A 23,595-nucleotide genomic window follows, 5' to 3' on the forward strand; every position below is an offset into this window, starting at 1 on the left:
CTCATTCATTACTGCTGCAGTGCTTGTTGTAGCGCTGAGTGGATATAAGAAGAATGCGCATTTTATGGCTTATAAAAGTGTTGAATACAAAGTGTTGACAGTGCTGAGTAAGTAGTTAAACATGAACTCACTCATAAAACCAGCATCTCTTTGCCCAAGATGAATTTAAAAAAAATAGGAACACAAGGATTTATCGTTGCGTTTTTTACAGAAATGTTTGGTGATCGACTAGCAATGCCTTTGAGATTGGCCAGTGGATCGCGATCGACCAGTTGGTGACCACTGCTCTAGAAAGTTGAGTAAAGTTACATTTCGTGCTTCTCTCCATGGGCTGATATTTCTTCTGAGCGGCAGTCTCGTGGCTACTGTGCGCACGCACACAGATTACAGGGAACATTGCCAGTGGACCTTACATACCATGTAAAAAGGATAGACATTGTTATACACTGAGTGTATAAAACATTAAGAACACTTTCCTAATATTTAGTTGCCCTCAGAACAGCCTTAATTTGTTGGGGCATGGACTGTACAAGGTGTCGAAAGCGTTCCACAGGGATGCTGGCCCATGTTGACTTCAATGCTTCCCAAAGTTGTGTCACGTTGGCTGGGTTTCTTTTGGGAGGTGGACCATTCTTGATACACACAGTAAACTGTTGAACGTGAAAAACCCAGCAGCGTTGCAGTTCTTGACACAAACCGGTGAGCATGGCACCTGCTATCATACCCCGTTCAAAGGGAACTTAAATATGTTGTCTTGCCCATTCACCCTCTGAATGGCACACATACACAATCCATGTCTCAATGCTTAAGAATCTTTCTTTATCTCCTCAATTTCATCTACACTGATTGAAGTGGAATTAACAGGTGACATCAATAAGGGATCATAGCTTTCACCTGGATTCACCTGGTCAGTCTTTGTCAAGGAATAATAATAAATAATACAATCCATAGAATACATTAAAAACAATGCATTATGTAAGAGGATAATAATGAATATTGAATAATGTACTGGGGAACGCTAACTCAATCTCTTGTAAATGTAGACTATGTACAGTACAGTCTTAAATTTATCTAACAGGACTCAGATATACCCACAACCTAACAACGCAGTCCCCAACCAAATCACTCCCTCATAGTTGAATCTACACACTAAAACAATGGGTTAAGTGAATTGCGAAAACAAGCTGTATAATCCCAGATGGGATGTTGCCATATAAGGCGGTAATACCTGGTGATAAATACCATAGAGGAACTCTGCAGGAGAGCCGGAGAATCAAAAGAGAAATCTCATTTGAAACGTCCCGTGAGTTTGGGCCTGATTATTCTGTGAGTATAGGCTCTGGCCTGCGAGGGCAGACCGCCTCTGTTCTGCAGTAGGGGAGACAGGTGATTCCAGGTGATTAATGAGGGAACAGCCATGGGCTGCGTCCCAAATGGCACCCCATTCCCTATATAGTGGATTACTTTGTTACTTCGTAAATGAGACAGTATTAGTGTTCCAGGTAGATGACATACAGTATTAGACTGTGTTCCAAGTAGATGAGATAGAGACAGTATTAGACTGTGTTCCAGGTAGATTACATACAGTATAACACTGTCTCCATCTCAGCTACTTGGAACACAGGCTAATACTGTATGTCATCTACCTGGAACACAGTCTTAGACTGTGTTCCAAGTAGATGAGACGGAGACCGTGTTAGACTGTGTTCCAGGTAGATGAGATAGAGACCGTGTTAGACTGTGTTCCAGGTAGATGGCGTAGGATTCAGACATCTTTGCCTTGTCTTATATGTGTGTGTGTGTGTATATATATATATATAAATAATTGATTTATTTATATATTTTTCTTCGCATTCTTTTTAATATTTTTCCTAAACCTCTAAATACTCTCCTGCAACCCATCTCACCCAATGTGGTGTGGATCTGTTTTTTTTCCTAAAGTATTTCTACTTACATCGGAACTGGAATCCCTCAACTGAAGCTAGCTAGCTAACTAGCTACCAGCTACAAGTCAGCCACTGCTAGCGGTCATCAGCTAACCTTTAGCTCGGAAAGCTCTCGCCAGTTCGTACAACACGTTTCAAACCAGAGCATATCGGACCTATTTTTCTCTCCATATCTCCGGATTCCTACCGCAAACTCTGAACCTTTTCATCTGGACCATCGCAGCTAGCTCACCGTAACCCGGGTTGACTACTCCTGGCTAATGTTTCCGTCCCGGAGCAAGCACCAATTAGCCTGGAGCTAGCCCATGCTAGGCCAATCTCCCGGCGAGGGCTCCTGGGCTACTCCTGAAGCCCACTCCTCGGCTACAATATCCGGACCCCTTTTACTGCCGGTACAGGGCACGGAACCCCGCCTATCGTTCACGACAGGAATACCGACATAATCTGCCCGAGGATTCCAACAGGCCCCTCAGGCGCGATGTCCCCTGAAGGCCCATTCTGCTAACCTATCTAGAGCATATTGGACTCTTACCGGATCCATCGGCCAGCTTCTTGGACCACTATACCCATTTTGCCAATTGGACTTGGACCCCTCTGCTACATGGAACTCTACTAATTCCACGACTGGTCTATCGACGTCACCGCACGAGGAGGCAAAAACAGACTTTCCCCCATCGCGACGTCCCTCTAAGGCCCTTCTGCTAACTTGCTAGCCCCGGCCTGCTAACTGCTAACTTGCTAGCCCCGGCCTGCTAACTGCTAGCTTGCTAGCCCCGGCCTGCTAACTGTCTGAATCACCGTGTCCCCAGCCAGCCCAACCACTCACTGGGCCCATACGGTTCACTTGGTTGCGCATGCCTCTCCCTAATATCAATATGCCTCATCCATTACTGTCCTGGTTAGTGATTACTGTCTTATTTCACTGTAGAGCCTCTAGCCCTGCTCAATATGCCTTAACCAACCATGTTGTTCCACCTCCCACATTTGCGATGACATCACCTGGTTTAAACGTCTCTAGAGACTATATCTCTCTCATCATTACTCAATGCCTAGGTTTACCTCCAATGTACTCTCTTCCTACCATACCTTTGTCTGTACATTATGCCTTGAATCTATGCTATTGTGCCCAGAAACCTGCTCCTTTAACCCTCTGTTCTGAATGTGCTAGAAGGCCAGTTCTTATAGCCTTTAGCCGTACCCTTATCCTACTTCTCCTCTGTTCCTCTGGTGAGGTAGAGGTTAATCCAGGATCTGCAGTGCCTAGCTCCACTCCTACTCCCCAGGTGCTCTCATTTGTTGACTTCTGTAACTGTAAAAGCCTTGGTTTCATGCATGTTAACATTAGAAGCCGACTCCCTAAGTTTACTTTATTCACTGCTTTAGCACTTTCTGCAAACCCGGATGTCTTAGCCGTGTCTGAATCCTGGCTTAGGAAAACCACCAAAAACCCTGAAATGTCCATCCCTAACTATAACATTTTCCACCAAGATAGAACTGCCAAAGGGGGCGGTGTTGCAATCTACTGCAGAGATAGCCTGCAGAGTTCTGTCTTACAATCCAGGTCTATACCAAAACAATGAGCTTCTACTTCTAAAAATTCACCTTTCCAGAAACAAGTCTCACCGTTGCCACTTGCTATAGACCACCCTCTGCCCCAAGCTGTGCCCTGGACACCATATGTGAATTGATTGCCCCTCATCTATCTTCTGAGCTCGTGCTGCTAGGTGACCTAAACTGGGACATGCTTAACACCTCGGCCATCCTACAATCTAAGCTTGATGCCCTCAATCTCACACAAATTATCAATGAACCTACCAGGTACAACCCCAAATCCGTAAACATGGGCACCCTCATAGATATCATCCTAGCTCTCCAAATACACCTCTGCTGTTTTCAACCAAGATCTCAGCAATCAGTGCCTCATTTCCTGCATCCGTAATGGTTCGGCAATCAAACGACCACCCCTCATCACTTTTTGACGCTCCCTAAAACACTTCAGCGAACAGGCCTTTCTAATAGACCTGGCCGGGGTATCCTGGAATGACATTGACCTCATCCCGTCAGTAGAGGATGCCTGGTTATTCTTTAAAAATGCCTTCCTCACCATCTTAAATAAGCATGCTCCATTCAAAATTAGAACCAGGAATATATATAGTCCTTGGTTCACTCCAGACCTGTCTGCCCTTGACCAGCACAAAAACATCCTGTGGCGTTCTGCATTAGCATCGAACAGCCCCCGTGATTTGCAACTTTTCAGGGAAGTTAGGAACCAATATACACAGGCAGTTAGGAAAGCTAAGGCTAGCTTTTTCTAACAGAAATTTGCATCCTGTAGTACAAACTCAAGAAGGTTCTGGGACACTGTAAAGTCCATGGAGAGTAAGAGCACCTCCTCCCAGCTGCCCACTGCACTGAGGCTAGGAAACACTGTCACTACCGATAAATCCACAATAATTGAGAATTTCAATAAGCTTTCGACTCTGTCAATCACAGCATTCTTATTGGCAGACTCAACAGCCTTGGTTTCTCAAATGATTGTCTCGCTAGGTTCACCAACTACTTATCCAATTGAGTTCAGAATGTCAAATTGGAGGGCCTGTTGTCCGGACCTCTGGCAGTCTATGGGGGTCCTACTGGGTTCAATTCTCGGGCCAACTCTCTTCTCTGTATACATCAATGATGTCGCTCTCGCTGCTGGTGATTCTTTGATCCACCTCTATGCAGATGACACCATTCTGTATACCTCTGGCCCTTCTTTGGACACTGTGTTAACTAACCTCCAGATGAGCTTCAATGCCATACAACTCTCCTTCCATGGCCTCCAACTGCTCTTAAATGCAAGTAAAACTAAATACATGCTCTTCAACCGTTCACTGCCCGCACATGCCCGCCCGTCCAGCATCACTACTCTGGACGGTTCTGACTTAGAATATGTGGACAACTACAAATACCTAGGTGTCTGGATAGACTGTAAACAGCACCTTCAACAAGTGCTCAGCTCCTTCAAGACTATTGGAAAAGTATTCCTAATTTTTTATTTTACCTTTTATTTAACTAGGCAAGTCAGTTAAGAACAAATTATTATTTTCAATGACTACTGACCCCTAGCACTCACGTCTGTCTTCCCTGTAGCTCAGTTGGTAGAGCATGGTGTTTGCAACACCAGGGTTGTGGGTTCGATTCCCACGGGGGGCCAGCACAGAAAAAAAAAATATGTTTAAACGTCTCTAGAGACTATATCTCTCTCATCATTACTCAATGCCTAGGTTTACCTCCAATGTACTAAATAATTACAATATAGCAGTTCAACACTGGAATGGTAGGGTGTGCAGAAGATGAATGTGCAAGTAGAGATACTGGGGCGCAAAGGAACAAGATAAATAAATACAGTATGGGGATGAGGTATATTGGATGGGCTATTTACAGATGAGCTATGCACAGGTGCAGTGATCTGTGAGCTACTCTGACAGCTGGTGCTTAAAGCTAGTGAGGGAGGTAAGAGTCTCCAGCTTCAGAGATTTTAGCAGTTCGTTCCAGTCATTGGCAGCAGAGAACTGGAAGGAGAGGCAGCCAAAAGAAGAATTGGCTTTGGGGGTGACCAGTGAGATATACCTGCTGGAGCGAGTGCTACAGGTGGGTGTTCTGTTGATAAACATATGATACTCCCACTAAGCCCAAACCAGATGGTATGGTGTATGGCTGCAGAATGCTGTGGTAGCCATGCTGGTTAAGTGTGCCTTGAATTCTAAATAAATCACAGACAGTGTCACCAGCAAAGCACCCCCACACCATAACACCTCCTCCATGCTTTCTTGTGGGAAATACACATCCAGAGATAATTTTTTCACCCACACCGCGTCTCACAAAGACACGGCGGTTGGAACCAAAAATGGTTTGCTCAAAACGCAATAAGGAAAGAAATTCCACAAATTAACTTTTAACAAGGCACACTTGCTAATTGAAATGCATTCCAGGTGACTACCTCATGAAGCTGGTTGAGAGAACACCAAGAGTGTGCAAAGCTGTCAACAAAGCAAAGGGTGGCTACTTTGAAGAATCTCAAATATAAAATATACCGTTCAAAAGTTTGGGGTCACTTAGAAATGTCCTTGTTTTCCATGAAAACATACATGAAATGAGTTGCAAAATGAATAGGAAATATAGTCAAGACATTGACAAGGTTATAAATAATGAATTTAAATTGAAATAATTGTGTCCTTCAAACTTTGCTTTTGTCAAAGAATCCTCCATTTGAAGCAATTACAGCTTTGCAGACCTTTGGCATTCAAGTTGTCAATTTGTTGAGGTAATCTGAAGAGATTTCACCCCATGCTCCCTGAAGCACCTCCCACAAATTGGATTGGCTTGATGGGCACTTCTTACGTAACATACGGTCAAGCTGCTTCCACAACAGCTCAATAGGGTTGAGATTCGGTGACTGTGCTGGCCACTCCATTGTAGACAGAAAACCAGCTGACTGCTTCTTCCCTACATAGTTATTGCATAGTTTGGAGCTGTGCTTTGGGTCATTGTCCTGTTGTATGAGAAAATTGGCTACAATTAAGCGCCGTCCACAGGGTAGGTATGGCATGGCGTTGCAAAATGGAGTAATAGCCTTCCTTCTTCAAGATCCCTTTTACCCTGTACAAATCTCCCACTTTACCACCAAAGCACCCCCAGACCATCACATTGCCTCCACCATGCTTGACAGATGGCGCCAATCACTCCTCCAGTATCTTTTCATTTTTATGCATCTCACAAATGTTCTTCTTTGTGATCCGAACACCTCAAACTTAGATTCGTCAATTCATAACACTTTTTTCCAATCTTCCTCTGTTCAGTGTCCGTGTTCTTTTGCCCATCTTAATATTTTCTTTTCATTGGCTAGTCTGAGATATGGCGTTTTCTTCGCAACTCTGCCTAGAAGGCCAGCATCCTGGAGTCACCTCTTCACTGTTGACGTTGAGACTGGTGTTTTGTGGGTACTATTTAACGAAGCTGCTAGTTGAGGACTTGTGAGGTGCCTGTTTCTCAAACTACATACTCTAATATACTTGTCCTCTTGCTCAGTTGTGCACCGGGGCCTCCCATTCCTCTTTCCATTCTGGTTAGAGCTAGTTTGTGCTGTTCTGTGAAGAGTGTAGGTCACAGCGCTGTACAAGATCTTCAGTTTCTTGGCAATTTCTCACATGGAATAGCCTTCATTTCTCAGAACAAGAATAGACTTACGAGTTTCAGAAGAAAGTTCTTTGTTTCTGCCCAGCTTGTAATCGAACCCACAAATGCTGAAGCTCCAGATACTCAACTGGTCTAAAGGACAGTTTTATTGCTTCTTTAATCAGCACACAGTTTTCAGCTGTGTTAACATAATTGCAAAAGGGATTTCTAATGATCAATTAGCCTTTTAAATTGATAAACTTGGATTAGCTAACACAACGTGCCATTGGAACACAGGAGTGTACGCCTATGTAGATATTCCATTAAAAGTCAGCCGTTTCCAGCTACAATAGTCATTTACAACATTAACAATGTCGACACTGTATTTCTGATCAATGTTATGTTAATGGCCAAAAAAATAGCTTTTCTTTCAAAAACAAGGACATTTCTAATGGACCCCAAACTTTTGAATGGTAGTGCATTTTGATTTGTTTAACACTTTTTTGGGGTACTACATGATTCCATATGTGTTACTTCATAGTTTTGATTTCTTCACTATTATTCTACAATGTAGAAAATAGTAAAAATAAAGAAAGACCCTGGCATGAGTAGGTGTGTCCAAACATTTGACTGGTACTGTACTTTCAACTGTGTTTTACGCTCCACTACATCACTGAATGTAACTGAATAGTGACTACAACGGATGTACTTGCATATTAATAGTCTACGCACTGTATGGGGCATTCCAAGTAGTATCAATGCATTGCTTCATTTAGGTGTGCTACCTTAATTTGGTCACTCTGTGGTCACAGATAATGTTGCTGTCCAGCAGGAAATGCAAACTTGTAGTGTATTCCAGGCTGGTAAAGCTTGTAATTTCAACTTTAAAAAGTCAGACCTGATTTGCCGAAACAAACTATGGATCAACCTCTACAAAAAAATGTGCATTCATTATAATCCACATAATAATTAAATGTTCTGTTGCTGCAGGATTATTTTCCTGCTGTGAGAAACTAGTCAAATGAAGATAGCACACCTGTACTAAGTGGTCTACAGACCAGAGTCCAGTAGTAATCTAAATCACTACGGACTAACTTCATGATTAGAGGGAAACCATCACCATCCCATGGCATCTGAACATCAGTTTTACTTCCATAGATCAGTCTGAAACTACAGGTTTGACTGACTTCTAGAACACTGTAGATCTCTGCATAATGCACCAACCAGGGACACAATTATTGTACAACTCTGCAGAAATGAAAGACATCTTACTGTCTGGTACTGTTCCTCACCGTTCTCCCCTATGACATTCAGAATAGTTACCCACTACTGCATTTCTCTGAGCTGTTATTTCAACAAATCAAAACCACAGTATGTTTCTATAACTGGCTTAGTGAGATAGCTATATAAATAATAAAAGTGTAACCTTGAGAATACAGCACCCAAATAATCAGCCTTAAAGCCTCTGCAGCGAGGACTGCAGCCCAGCACAGCTCAGACTCAGAGGGAAGGTATACAGGTATGAGATTTCCCGAGTGTTGCCTGGACAAATTGCACTCGAAAACAAAACAATGAATCAAGTTAGAAGGCCACCTGGAGTTTGTTACAGCAGAAAGTCCATCATACGGCCCCTGCTTTAGCTAGGCTGCATCACAAATGGCACCCTATTCCCTATTCAAGGGAACCACCTGTCAAAAGTAGTGCACTATAAAGGGAATAGAGTTCCATTTGAGACGCATGCCTAGAGACCATTATCCAGGCCAAGAACTAGGAGGCGCTGGTTGGTACAACTTTTTGTAATCCATTTGTGAGAGACCCCCATTAACATAACTGTACTGTTACTGGAGAAAATGAGGCTCATTATGAGGCTCACGATCTACCTAAAGGGTGCGGTAGCAGCCGTGTGTCGTGAACAAATGGCACCCTATTCCCTATGTAGTGCACTAAATTTGACCAGGGCCCATAGGGATCACAGCCCATAAACGCAATCAGTGTGTCATAAACAAGAGTTCATGTCATTGTTGCCCTTACCAGATCAATCAATCACATTTATTTATAAAGCCCTTTTTACATCAGCCGATGTCAAAGTGATATACAGAAACCCAGCCTAAAACCCGAAACAGCAAGCAATACAGATGTAGAAGCAGGCTGTTCTAAACAAGACTACATGTCATTGTTGCTCTTACCAGATGCAGGCTGTTCTAAACAAGACTACATGTCATTGTTGCTCTTACCAGATGCAGGCTGTTCTAAACAAGACTACATGTCATTGTTGCCCTTACCAGATGCAGGCTGTTCTAAACAAGACTACATGTCATTGTTGCTCTTACCAGATGCAGGCTGTTCTAAACAAGACTACATGTCATTGTTGCTCTTACCAGATGCAGGCTATTCTAAACAAGAATACATGTCATTGTTGCCCTTCCCTAAGGCAGGCTACCCCCTGTACTGTACGTTCGTGATTGATTATAAATCCAACACTGTAGCAGGGATTGTAACCCATGCAGAACAGAATAATACCGTGGTTCCTTACCTGGGGGTCCTGTGTAACACACACATTTGAAGGAGAAAGGTGAAACTTGGAGACACGTTCCATTACGACAAACTCTATCGCAATTCTCTCGTCCAATCACGGCAGAGCAGTTAGCCCCTGAGGGAAAGATAAAGCATGAATTATGAATAATTTAAAAATTAACAAAATGGTTTAGATTAGTATCTAGATTCTACATTCGTATAGATTGGATCTATAGTATTTTATTCGTACAGTTTCAATCTACAGTATTTTATTTGTATAAATTCAATCTATTGTTTTTTATTTGAAGTAACATAGGGTCAACAATTATCAACAATTATAAACAGTAATTAACTATGCAGATTCTGGAAATTAAATTAAACTGAAAGACATCATTGCAGCTTGAAAGTCTACATTGAAATTCTCACTTATGGTGGCCCCATTGCACAAAGTTAGTTAGTGCATAATGCATTTCTAATGATAACCGTGTTCATCGCATGATTCAGATGACTTGTGATGTCAAAAAAATGACAAGTTGGCTCCTAAGTCTTCAGAGTCAATGTTTGAACAACGTTTGAGAGCCATCACTTATTGACAAAGACATGGTGAGAGAAGGAATTAAATCTAAATGAAAATGGTAGAGAGGATGTAAAGTAATTAAGAATGCATTCAGGTGGTACAGAAACCCATTCCAGAAATAATCAAAACTAAATTCCTGCAAGAAAATATTGTTCACATAAATAGCCCATAGGGGTATCTGTTTCTACACACCAAATAGCACCCTTTTCACAATGAAGTACACTACTTTTGACCAGAGCTCTATGTGTACTATGAAGGGAAAGGGGTGCCATTTGGGACGGACTCTGGATATTCTTGAAATAAATGCATTAAGCTAGATGAGAACTAGTAATTATGATAGATAAATAATATGGAAGTATCTCCAAGCAATAGGGTTGTAACATTAGGGTTGTGTTCCAAATTGCACCTTATTCTCGATATAGTGCACTACTTTTGACCAGAGCCCACAATTTAGGGAATAGGGTGCCATTTGCGACACAGCCTTAGCCTCCAGGTAGGTAGGTGGATTCTGTCACGGCAGATTTAATTAACGAGAGCAATTTATTTTCCCATTTATAGTAATTGAAGGTACAACAATCCATTGAGTTTAGCATTTGGTGGATGAGTACAGGGTGTAAAGTAAAGCATCAAACCCTGATAAAGGCTATTTGGCCAAAACATTGGTTAAATAAATCCACTGCAAGGAGAGTTGAGTGTGCAACTTTCTTTAGCATTTTTACAAAGTAGCTTAAAAAAGAGCAATCTGTGATTGATACATCCATTTTTGGACTATATATATATATATATATATATATATATATATATATATATATATATATATATATATATATATATATATAGAGTATCAGTGATGGGGGGGGGCTTTGTTGTTGTTTGAAGTGCAGAATGCCCCTTTAAAAACATAGCAGTAGTAATATCAGAGTCATAATTCTCAGTTGTATTCCTCACCTGTAAAATGTGGAGGGCACAAACACTTATACGTTGTATTCCTCACCTGTAAAATGTGGAGGACACAAACACTTATACGTTGTATTCCTCACCTGTAAAATGTGGAGGACACAAACACTTATACGTTGTATTCCTCACCTGTAAAATGTGGAGGGCACAAACACTTATACGTTGTATTCCTCACCTGTAAAATGTGGAGGGCACAAACACTTATACGTTGTATTCCTCACCTGTAAAATGTGGAGGGCACAAACACTAATACGTTGTATTCCTCACCTGTAAAATGTGGAGGGCACAAACACTTATACGTTGTATTCCTCACCTGTAAAATGTGGAGGGCACAAACACTTATACGTTGTATTCCTCACCTGTAAAATGTGGAGGGCACAAACACTTATACGTCGCGTGGATGTGATCTGTCGTACCATTGCTTACACAGACTCCTTCGTTCTCACATGGGTTTTCCAAACACGCATCAAACTTCTCACAGAACTTTCCAGAGTAATGCTGGCGGCACTGACAGCGGTACGCTCCGTCTTCCCAAAAGCTTGTCCTACAAACACCGTTCCCGGAGCAAAGTCGCACTAGTGGGCTGCTTTGACACTGTTGTTCCTTCACCGAGACGTTGAGACGAAGACCCAGCTTGCAGAGCTGTGAATTCCCCTCATGCGAAGCTATGAAATAATGAAGGCCTGGGAGAAGCCACTTAGGGTCGACCTGCCTAGACGCATTCATAACGTCATCGGAACAGAGAAACTGGTCTTGTGACTGTGGTGCAGTGGAACAACTTTCAAAGTCCTCCTTTGACACATTGAGGATCCTGATACCGTATAAATCCAGAGTGGCATCAATAGAAACAAACAGCTTGACGCCAAACTGCACCTCTAGAGGACAAATCTGAGGTAAGTTCCAAGTTGGTGGAACATCTGACTTTTGGGTCTCTGTCCTTTCTTGATCCCCCAAACATTGGACCATACTATTACAGATGTTTTCCATGAGCGTCCATTTCACCTGAGCAGTTTGTGGTTGTAGCTGCCATTCCAGATTGGCTGGTCGGTTGCAGACTGTTCGGCTGTGAACAACTACGCAGCCATTGAGAAAATAGCTGATTATGACAGCGATGATGTGAAATGATAGCCTCTGCATTTTTAAGTTTCTCCTTTTCGCTGCTTCCCTACTCGCATTCGTACAGGTCTTCAGAGTTTTCGTACAGGTCTTCAGAGCTTTCGTACAGGTCTTCAGAGCATTCCTGAAGTCATTTAATTTGAAGAATGTTCAGGGTAAAAGAGTTGTAATTAAATTCCTGTCTGATAAAGTCAGAGGTCCAATGGAGGAAGCTTGATGAACGTCATGGCAACACAACAACCTAAAGACAAAACAAGTAAGAGTTTGATTAGCTAAAATCAATCAAAAATATAATATTTTCTGTCAATATGACAACCTTGAATGATGCTGCTGATGAAAAATGTAAATGTAATTAAAAAGTTATGTTTATACTGCTTGGACTTCCAATAATGTCAACATCAACTAAATTAGTTATGCTTTAGTCTAAACCATTTTGTGTCAATGTGACAACATTTTGAATGACAGTCCTAATCCTCAAAACATACAATCAAGTTGAAGTAACTCAGTTCTGACATTGAAGGCTACATGTATAGTTAACACTGCAGTGACTTTACCATCAGTTGTTTAAGCAGGATCTGACCTAGGATCAAATAAGCTCTAGTCTGCCTGGAGCGAGAGATGGGAAAGGCGGGTTGACCGTTTTGGGACTATTCTATTAGCAAGGAAAGCTCAATTAAGCACAGATAAAGCATTTAGTAGTATTTGAACCCAGGTCTGGGTTGTACTGCTGCTGACCACCGAGAATGTCACACAGCCTCTCATTTCCATGAGGTTTATACAACCAGTGACAGCGTCAGATAAAATATTTCCTCTCTCCTATCCACACACACACACACACACACACACAGATCCCTCAGTGTCAAGCATGTGAGATGAGTTAAACCAGAAGCAGTTGTCTCTCTCCCTTAGGACCTTCTCTAACCCGTGTACTCCAGATAAAAGAACTAGGGAGTAGAGAGATAAAAAGCCCTGTCTACGTCCCAAATGACACCCTATGGGCCCTGGTCAGAAGTAGTGCACTATGTAGGGAATAGGGTGCCATTTGAGACACCCCTCCCCCAGTGTTACTGTAACTGCACATTCCCACTGTCAGATCTGTCTGACTCACAATGACTGATATGAATAACTGCCTGGTGATAAAGTAATACATAGAGAAGTGTGAATACACAGAGCAGTTGTATCAATACAAGGGGGAGTGATAAAGTCAATGAGATTGGGGAGGGTATTGTGACTGAATGCTTTGTAGGGAACTCGGTAGCGGCCTACAGTGTTTGACAGAGCAAGTTGTCTGGAGAGGGATTGTTCCTGCTTTGCATTGGCAAAGATCCCTTTGACCTGAATACATTGTATTTCTATCAACGGGTGTTTTTTCCACAACGTAGGATTGAAAACCAATGAGGAACAATCATGCGAGCGTACTCTAGTCAATTAATATGACATGGTGACAATACTGGACATACTGTAGTTATATCTATCAATAATTAACCATGTTTCCAGTTTAAACATGGTGTCCTTGTATATGAAACCATATCACAATCCCTTCCCACCTATGGCCATCCCATTGAAGTGTTATCCTTTCTGAACATTCAGGAAATGTTACACTGTAGTATGGATAGCAGCCTCATCTCTTCCCACACAGACACACAGACACACAGACACACAGACCGTCAGTTCAAAGGGCCAAATGATAGAAAGGGAGCAGGAAGTGTATTCACGTCATCCACAACATAACCTAGATCACCTCTATCTTGTTTCTGTCTCAAATGGCACCCTATTCCTTACATAGTGCACTACTGTTGAACAGAGCCCTACGGGTCCAGGTCAAAAGTAATGCACTATATAGGGAATGATGCCATTTGGTATCTAGCCCAAGATTGCTGGGATCGAAGACTGGAGGAGTGACAGCCGAAGAAGAAATATGGGAGGTGGACGAGAGAGAGAGAGGGGAAAATAAGAAGATGGAAGAGTGAGAGAAAGGAGAATGACAGTGAAAGAAGAAGGAAAACAGAAGAAAGAGAGAACATTTCAGTGCAGCAGCCCTGTAGCAGTACCATCATCAACAACCAGGCCTGGAGCAGTACCATCATCAACAACCAGGCCTGGAGCAGTACCATCATCAACAACCAGGCCTGGAGCAGTACCGTCATCAACAACCAGGCCTGGAGCAGTATCATCATCAACAACCAGGCCTGGAGCAGGGCAGTACCATCATCAACAACCAGGCCTGGAGCAGTACCATCATCAACAACCAGGCCTGGAGCAGTATCATCATCATCAACAACCAGGCCTGGAGCAGGGCAGTACCATCATCAACAACCAGGCCTGCAGCAGTACCATCATCAACAACCAGGCCTGGAGCAGTACCATCATCAACAACCAGGCCTGGAGCAGTATCATCATCAACAACCAGGCCTGGAGCAGGGCAGTACCATCATCAACAACCAGGCCTTCAGCAGTACCATCATCAACAACCAGGCCTGTAGCAGTACCATCATCAACAACCAGGCCTGTAGCAGTACCATCATCAACAACCAGGCCTGGAGCAGTACCATCATCAACAACCAGGCCTGGAGCAGTACCATCATCAACAACCAGGCCTGGAGCAGTACCATCATCAACAACCAGGCCTGGAGCAGTACCGTCATCAACAACCAGGCCTGGAGCAGTATCATCATCAACAACCAGGCCTGGAGCAGGGCAGTACCATCATCAACAACCAGGCCTGGAGCAGTACCATCATCAACAACCAGGCCTGGAGCAGTATCATCATCAACAACCAGGCCTGGAGCAGGGCAGTACCATCATCAACAACCAGGCCTGCAGCAGTACCATCATCAACAACCAGGCCTGGAGCAGTACCATCATCAACAACCAGGCCTGGAGCAGTATCATCATCAACAACCAGGCCTGGAGCAGGGCAGTACCATCATCAACAACCAGGCCTGCAGCAGTACCATCATCAACAACCAGGCCTGCAGCAGTACCATCATCAACAACCAGGCCTGTAGCAGTACCATCATCAACAACCAGGCCTGTAGCAGTACCATCATCAACAACCAGGCCTGGAGCAGTACCATCATCAACAACCAGGCCTGGAGCAGTACCGTCATCAACAACCAGGCCTGGAGCAGTACCGTCATCAACAACCAGGCCTGGAGCAGTACCGTCATCAACAACCAGGCCTGGAGCTGTACCATCATCAACAACCAGGCCTGGAGCAGTACCATCATCAACAACCAGGCCTGGAGCAGTACCATCATCAACAACCAGGCCTGGAGCAGTACCATCCTCAACAACCAGGCCTGGAGCAGTACCATCCTCAACAACCAGGCCTGGAGCAGTACCATCATCAACAACCAGGCCTGGAGCAGTACCGTCATCAACAACCAGGCCTGGAGCAGTACCGTCATCAACAACCAGGCCTGGAGCTGTACCATCATCAACAACCAGGCCTGGAGCAGTACCGTCATCAACAACCAGGCCTGGAGCAGTACCATCATCAACAACCAGGCCTGGAGCAGGGCAGTGCCATCAACAACAACCAGGCCTGGAGCAGTACCATCATCAACAACCAGGCCTGGAGCAGTACCATCATCAACGACCAGGCCTGGAGCAGTACCATCATCAACAACCAGGCCTGGAGCAGTACCGTCATCAACAACCAGGCCTGGAGCAGTACCATCAGCAACAACCAGGCCTGGAGCAGGGCAGTACCATCATCAACAACCAGGCCTGCAGCAGTACCATCATCAACAACCAGGCCTGTAGCAGTACCATCATCAACAACCAGGCCTGGAGCAGTACCATCATCAACAACCAGGCCTGGAGCAGTACCATCATCAACAACCAGGCCTGGAGCAGTACCGTCATCAACAACCAGGCCTGGAGCAGTACCGTCATCAACAACCAGGCCTGGAGCAGTACCGTCATCAACAACCAGACCTGGAGCAGTACCATCATCAACAACCAGGCCTGGAGCAGTACCGTCATCAACAACCAGGCCTGGAGCAGGGCAGTGCCATCAACAACAACCAGGCCTGGAGCAGGGCAGTGCCATCATCAACAACCAGGCCTGTAGCAGTACCATCATCAACAACCAGGCCTGTAGCAGTACCATCATCAACAACCAGGCCTGTAGCAGTACCATCATCAACAACCAGGCCTGGAGCAGTACCATCATCAACAACCAGGCCTGGAGCTGTACCGTCATCAACAACCAGGCCTGGAGCAGTACCGTCATCAACAACCAGGCCTGGAGCAGTACCGTCATCAACAACCAGGCCTGGAGCAGTACCATCATCAACAACCAGGCCTAGAGCAGGGCAGTGCCATCAACAACAACCAGGCCTGGAGCAGTACCATCATCAACAACCAGGCCTGGAGCAGTACCATCATTAACAACCAGGCTTGTAGCAGTACCGTCATCAACAACCAGGCCTGTAGCAGTACCATCATCAACAACCAGGACTGTAGCAGTACCGTCATCAACAACCAGGCCTGGAGCAGTACCATCATCAACAACCAGGACTGGAGCAGTACCATCATCAACAACCAGGCTTGGGGCAGGGCAGGGCATTACCATCAACAACCTTCCTTGATTAACAATTTGCAATTGTTTATAACGGGGCACTCCAACCCTGTTCCTGGAGAGCTACTGTCCTGTAGAGATTCACAGAAGGGTATCTCTCCAGGAACAGGGTAGGAGAGCCCTGGTTTATACTGATCCTGGAGACTATTTGGGGAGTATCCATGTTGTCAACAGGAACTGTCAGACATACTGAGGTATCAGATCCTAGCCTAATTATCAGCCTCGGAGCTTTTCTTTTAAGTAAATGTCAGAGTAACACCCAGGACTATAATCAAATACATGATGGGTAATATTCCAGACCTGGGTACAAATAATATTTGTTTTCCTCTCGAATACTTTGTGTGTTTGATTAAGCCTGTCTGGAGAGCCAAATGGGTCGCATGTGCACTTTTGGGACTAATCCATTGTGCAAGGCAAGATCCATGAAGCACAGCTGAAATATTTGAAAGAAAACAAATATTATCTGAACCCAGATCTGACAGGTATTATCTTTCATTAAACTCACCAGATGATAAATGTAGTCAAGAGACAGGTCCGTTACCATGAAAACCACCATGAATATCAGTTTCAAAATTAGGAGGCAAGGCAATACACTTTCATCTTGGATGAATTTCATGGGTAAATTAAGCTAATGCAGAAGACATTAAGCCCTAAAACATTTCTACCATCCAACCTTTGCTGTAAAATCTGTATCCAAAAGCATATTTGAATTAACAATAACTCTATCCTTAATGTCTCAGCCTGCGTAGGTAACGCGTTCGCACCGAGTCCTTATTTACCATTATGAGATGTGAAATTGTTTTTTACATTACCAGTGAGAAGGAGCAACAAGCTTGAAGAGCGCTCTATGATTGATATTCAAATTCAAGCACAGGGGCACATGTCATAATATTGGTATGAAAAGGGCTGAGTGAGCGTATCCATGCAGCAGGCCTGGTCTAAAGAACCATGGCTGCATCCCAAGTAGCACTCTGTTTCCTAAATAGTGCCCTTCCTTTGACCAGGGTCCATAGGGCTCTGGTCAAAAGTAGTGCACTGTGTAAGGAATAATGTAGGGTGCCATTTGGATTACAGACCACTACTTTCTAGACATGACAGAACCCAGATGAAGAGGCAGTCTCTGAGTACTCCTTCCGTTCATACAAGGATGAAATTGGGTGATGCATGGGGAAAGGAGGAGGAGGAGGAGAGGTAACCCAAATAAGGCTAGAGGGGTAGGGGGATGAATTGAAGAGGGCATGGTAGTCTGTAGAAGAGTGGCCTCGGGGGGGTGAGAGATAAACCGAAACTGACTGACATTGCCTTCCTCTTACCGAAGCAATGCTACACAACGTTCCAGTAGATTGTTCTAGAACCATTTTCTAGTCAACAGTAATAGCCTATGCATTATGTTAATTCCTGCTATGAAAGTGTCTGCCTGGCCCTGTTTGGCTGTCGTGTGGGCGAGCCACTCTCACCCCTCTTCCCACTGTGACACGGAGGAGGGAGAGCTGCATTCTGAGAAGCACAAGCATATGACCATTACTCAAAATGCTATTGGGAACAAATACAGTTTTCATAGCAACTACTGTCATTGTAGTTACAGAGAGGACAGTCACAGCTGTCTGTGAGTATATAATGCATTTCTCACCTCTTAATAGAGGTCCTGGCACCACTTTACAACCAGGGGTAGGCTGTGGTATGGTTGATGAGCGGAGAACATTTGCAGTGAATAGGCCTACATCAAGTAGCCTAGGCCAAGCTCTGGAACGGGTTTTATAACATTAGCCTACATTTACTGATAGATTCATCAACTAGCCTACATGGCTAATGGATATATAGCAACAATATAATATTTAGAGTTAGCAAAGTGTTTTGAGTTCCCACTTCCTCAGGTGGTGTATAATAAAGCCTATAGGTCAATATGCACAAGGATGTCGGCAAATTCCCTGAAGAGCCAAAATTTTGGGATAATTCTGCATAGAAACTATTCTAAAATACTACTAACAAACATAATTTTAAATGTTCGTACACATAGAAAAAGTGTGATTTATCAAACAATCATATGCACACCGGTAAAAGATAATTGTTGATAAATACCAATTGTTCTCAGCCACAGTGCACACGCGTGACCTTGGCTATTTGCATTTCGAAACGCCCCCAATTAACCATATATGGTCAAAAACATCCCTTTAAAAAGGGCATGGGGAATATATACAACACCATACCATGAAATAGCCTACAACAGGGCAACCAAAAAAAGAGTGAAATATAGGTGCTAGTGCCAGAGATTGAGTACAACCAAAAGGTTTTATTTGGCTCGCTCAGTTGTGGTTTGACCAATAAAAGTGAAAACATAGCTACAGAGGACCATTAGGACAATTCAAGTTGCCTTAGCAATGGAAAATATATACAGCACAAAAATATAAACGCAACATGTAAAGGGCTCCCGAGTGGCACAGCGGTCTAAGGCATTGCATCTCAGTGCTAGAGGTGTCACTACACACCCTGGTTCAATAAGGCAGCCCCCCCCAGCACCTCTCTGATTCAGAGGGGTTGGGTTAAATGCGGAGGGAAGACACATTACAGTTGAATGCATTCAGTTGTACAACTGACTAGGTTTTCCCTGATGGTGTATGGAAATGTTGTCTCAGTTCGCTTTGCTGATGATTGCATCCAAAACATTGGCACGTCGAGGGATGTGAGATGCCGATCAGCAAGCTCCAGCTGAAAAGCACCCATTGCCAAAAACCAAAGGGTGGATAGCACTTTGATGTGCACCGAAATGGCATGTGTTCGCCTTTGTAAAGTAGGTCTTAAATCCTGACAAAGATTTTTAAGATTGGTTCATCAGATATAATTTCCCAAAACCAATCTGTACCTTCTGCAAAAAAAAAAGTCCCACCCGTCTCTAAAAATGTGCTCTCTGCAAAATGCAGCGTTTGCCAAATCTTCCAACAGAGCAAGATCAGCCATCTCATTCGATTTCCCATTATCTCAGACTTGTATAGTATTTAAACAATGGTTTCACTTTCACACGTACCTTTAACTTAACAAATTACTGTACTTTATATGGATTATTATCGTAACAAATGCACTGATGTGGTCAAATTATATAAAGCCTCTCAAGATACGTTGCATGAACTCACAATGGAAATACTATTACATCAAAACATTTATTAGGCCTAGTCTCACAATCACACGTTCAACATATTTTCCCCTTTCTTCACTTGACAAGCAGTTCCCTCATTCAACCATTTGGCACGTGTGGAAACACTGGCATAGTCATGGCTATGCGTAAATGTACACACTCTCAAGCAAATGTTCATATTGCGTGGAAATTATCCCACGCATGGTTTATGCACAGACGTGTGCCTACACATGATTGATACACATCTATATAGATATATCTAGACACACACACACACACACAAAAGTATGTGGACACCCCTTGAAATTATTGGATTCGGCTATTTCAGCCAACACCGTTGCTGACAGGTGTATAAAATCGAGCACACCACCATGCAATCTCCATAGACAAACACTGGCAATAGAACGGCCTTACTGAAGAGCTCAGTGACTTTCAATGTGGCACTGTTATAGGATACCACCTTTCAAACAAGTCAGCTCATAAAATGTCAGCCCTGCTCGAACTCAACCCGGTCAACTGTAAGTGCTGTTATAGTGAAGTGGAAACGTCTAGGAGCAACAACAGCTCAGCTGAAAAGTGGTAGGCCAACCAAGCTCACCGAACGAGAACGCTGAAGTGCGTAGCATGTAAAAACCATTGTCCTCGGTTGCAACACTCACTACCGAGTTCCAAACTGTCTCTGGAAGCAACGTCAGCACAATAACTGTTCGTCGGGAGCTTCATGAAATGGGTTTACATGGCTGAGCAGCCGCACACAAGCCGAAGATCACCATGCACAATGCCAAACGTCGGGTGGAGTGGTGTAAAGCTCGCCGCCATTGGATTCTGGTGCAGTGGAAACTCGTTATCTGGAGTGATGAATCACGCTTCACCATCTGGCAGTTCGACGGTCGAATCTGGGTTTGGCGGATGCATATTGTCACTGTAAAGTTTGGTGGAGGAGGAATAATGGTCCGGGGCTGTTTTTCATGGTTTGGGCTAGTCCTCTTAGTTCCTGTGAAGGAAAATCTTAACACTACAGCATACTACAATTACATTCTAGATGATTCTGTGCTTCTAAATTTGTGGCAACAGTTTAGAGAAGGCCCTTCCTGTTTCAGCATGACAACACCCCCATGCACAAAGCCAGGTCCATACAGAAATGGTTTGTCGAGATCAGTGTGGAAGAACTTGACTGGTCTGCAGAGCTGACCTCAACCCCATCGAACACCTTTGGGATGAATTGGAACGCCGAATGTGAGCCAGGCCTAATCTCCCAACATCAGTGCCCGACCTCACTAATGCTTGTGGCTGAATGGAAGCAAGTCACCGCAGCAATGTTCCAACATCTAGTGGAAAGCCTTCCCAGAAGAGTGGAGGCTGTTATAGCAGCAAAAGGGGGACCAACTCCATATTAATACCCATGATTTTGGAATGAGATGTTCGATGAGCAGCTGTCCACATATTCATGTAGTGTACATGAGGCTCCTGGATCCTATTTTTACATGTTGCACATCAACATATCAATCATATATTCCCTGGATTTCTCAGTTGTCTTAGTTGGCACTGGAAAAAAACATGTCTAGAGCCCCATCACTAATGTAAAGTAACTGTCCATAATTTTTTTTTTCTTATTGTTGTATTAATTGTTATCCAGCAAAAGTTACATTTATCGCGATATGTATTTAGTGTCCATATCACCCAGCTCTAATCAGGATGACATTGGCTGACTCATGGGAGAGAGGAGTAATGAGGAGAGGATGAGGGAGGGGTGGCGGGGAGGTGAAGAGGGGCATTTAATGGTCTCACAGAGACACTCCTGTCGTGCTCGGTGTCATCTTGGCTCAGCATGGATAATAGGATGACAATCACACATGTGTGCTGAGGCCAACGGATCAATAACACAGTATTGGTAAATCTCTCTCTCCCTCTCTCCTATACTTTATTTTCTTTCTTTGCTCTCCATTTCTCTCTCTCCATCCCTCGTTCGCAAGAGACACTTGCTTGTGTTAAATGATCAGATGGAAATAAAATTGTCTGTATAAATTCTTCCAAAGGGTTTAGACATGAGAATATCTTCCAGATGCTGAGGATGAGACATGATGTAAACTGTGATCCAACGGAAGTGAGAGAAAATGTACACCACAAAATATTGAGGCTTAACATTAGTTAAAACATGGGGGGAGAATGTAAAACATGTTGCAAGCTAATACTGTAGGTCAATATGAGTATGTTTTTTTTCACCTGGAATCCCTCCACTGGTGTACCACAGAAACATAAACCAATGAAATAGGCCAAAAAATGAATCCCAAACGTTTGATTGGTCGTCAAAATACAGGATAAGCTATATTGTGGATAAATGCCATGTTAATGGTAAACAAATTCAGGAAAAATAAGCAATTCCAGTGTTCCCCCAACGGTGGAAAAGTTAGCAATTTTCCTGCAATTCTACACATTTGTCATGGGGCTGAGAGAAAAATTTAAGCTTCAAAGCTAAAGTCCTGTAATTCTACACATTCCGCAACAGGGCTGAGAGAATTTTCAGTTTAAAAGCAAATCTCCTGCAATTCTACACATTTTGTCATGGCTTATGCCTTGTTCTTATGCTATCTGAGTGACTCAAACAAAACAAATCAATAGGAGCCCCATGCCATGACATTTTTGGAATTTCAGATTCTCCCTGCCTAGTTTTTATTTTGATTAGTTGTCAAAGATTATCTTATTTAAAAATACCTTGATCCATCTGGTTTTAGTCATTTAAGTTAACACAAAATGTTTTACCACCCTGAAAATTATTTTCCAAAGATAATATGTATTCCACGCTAAATAGGGTAAAATGTGAATTCAAAGAAAGAAAGAAGTCTGTAGCTTTCTTGCCTGGGGACAAGATCTCGCTCAGGTCTGATGTACTGCCCCCTCTGGGCAAAGGAGTCACAACAAACCTTTTTCCAGGAATGAGACGTGATGCCTGGTTAAAACCTGTTGAGGATAGGGGGTAGTATTTTCACAGCTGGATGAAAAACGTACCCAAATTAAACTGGTTACTACTCTTGCCCAGAAACTAGAATAAGCATATTATTAGTAGATATGGATAGAAAACACTCTGAAGTTTCTAAAACTGTTTGAATGGTGTCTGTGTATAACAGAACTCATATGGCAGGCAAAAACCTGAGAAAAATTCAACCAGGAAGTGGAGAATCTGAGAATTGTAGTTCTTCTTTCTAATCCCTTTCGAAACTACAGTGTCTGTGGGGTCACGTTGCACTTCCTAAGGCTTCAATTGGCTGTCAAAAGCCTTCAGAAAGTTGTTTCATCCGTCTCCTGTAACTGGGCAGATTATAGGAGCTCAGTCACTGAGTGGACTGCCTGGGGACAAAGGGATTGGATATGCGCGGTCCCACGAGCACGCTGTTCCTTCTTTTTCTCCTTGAATTAATACACTATTGTCCGGTTGGAATATTATCGCATTTTTACGTTAAAAATAGCATAAAGATTGATTTTAAACAACGTTTGACATGCTTCTAAGTACGGAAATGGAACATTTAGACTTTTTGTGTCTCGAATTGCGCTCGCGCGTTATGCCTTTGGATAGTGACCTGAACGCACGAACAAAACGGAGGTATTTGGACAT

At 43.4% G+C, this 23,595-nt stretch overlaps 1 protein-coding gene across 1 annotated transcript in view; it reads right to left on the reverse strand.

Annotated features, from left to right (window-relative positions):
- LOC115153628 (protein eyes shut homolog) overlaps window positions 1–11,658 on the reverse strand; it is a 220,383-nt gene extending 208,725 nt beyond the window's left edge. Inside the window, exons 1-2 of the mRNA XM_029699265.1 lie at window positions 11,511–11,658; window positions 9,637–9,753 (exon numbers count right to left, since the gene is read on the reverse strand). The gene's annotated coding sequence lies outside the window, so the exon portion shown is untranslated. The remainder of the gene's footprint in view (window positions 1–9,636; window positions 9,754–11,510) is intronic.
- Window positions 11,659–23,595: the final 11,937 nt, after the last annotated feature.

Source organism: Salmo trutta, chromosome 18 (assembly GCF_901001165.1).
Source record: "Salmo trutta chromosome 18, fSalTru1.1, whole genome shotgun sequence".
Taxonomy (NCBI): Eukaryota; Metazoa; Chordata; class Actinopteri; order Salmoniformes; family Salmonidae; genus Salmo; species Salmo trutta.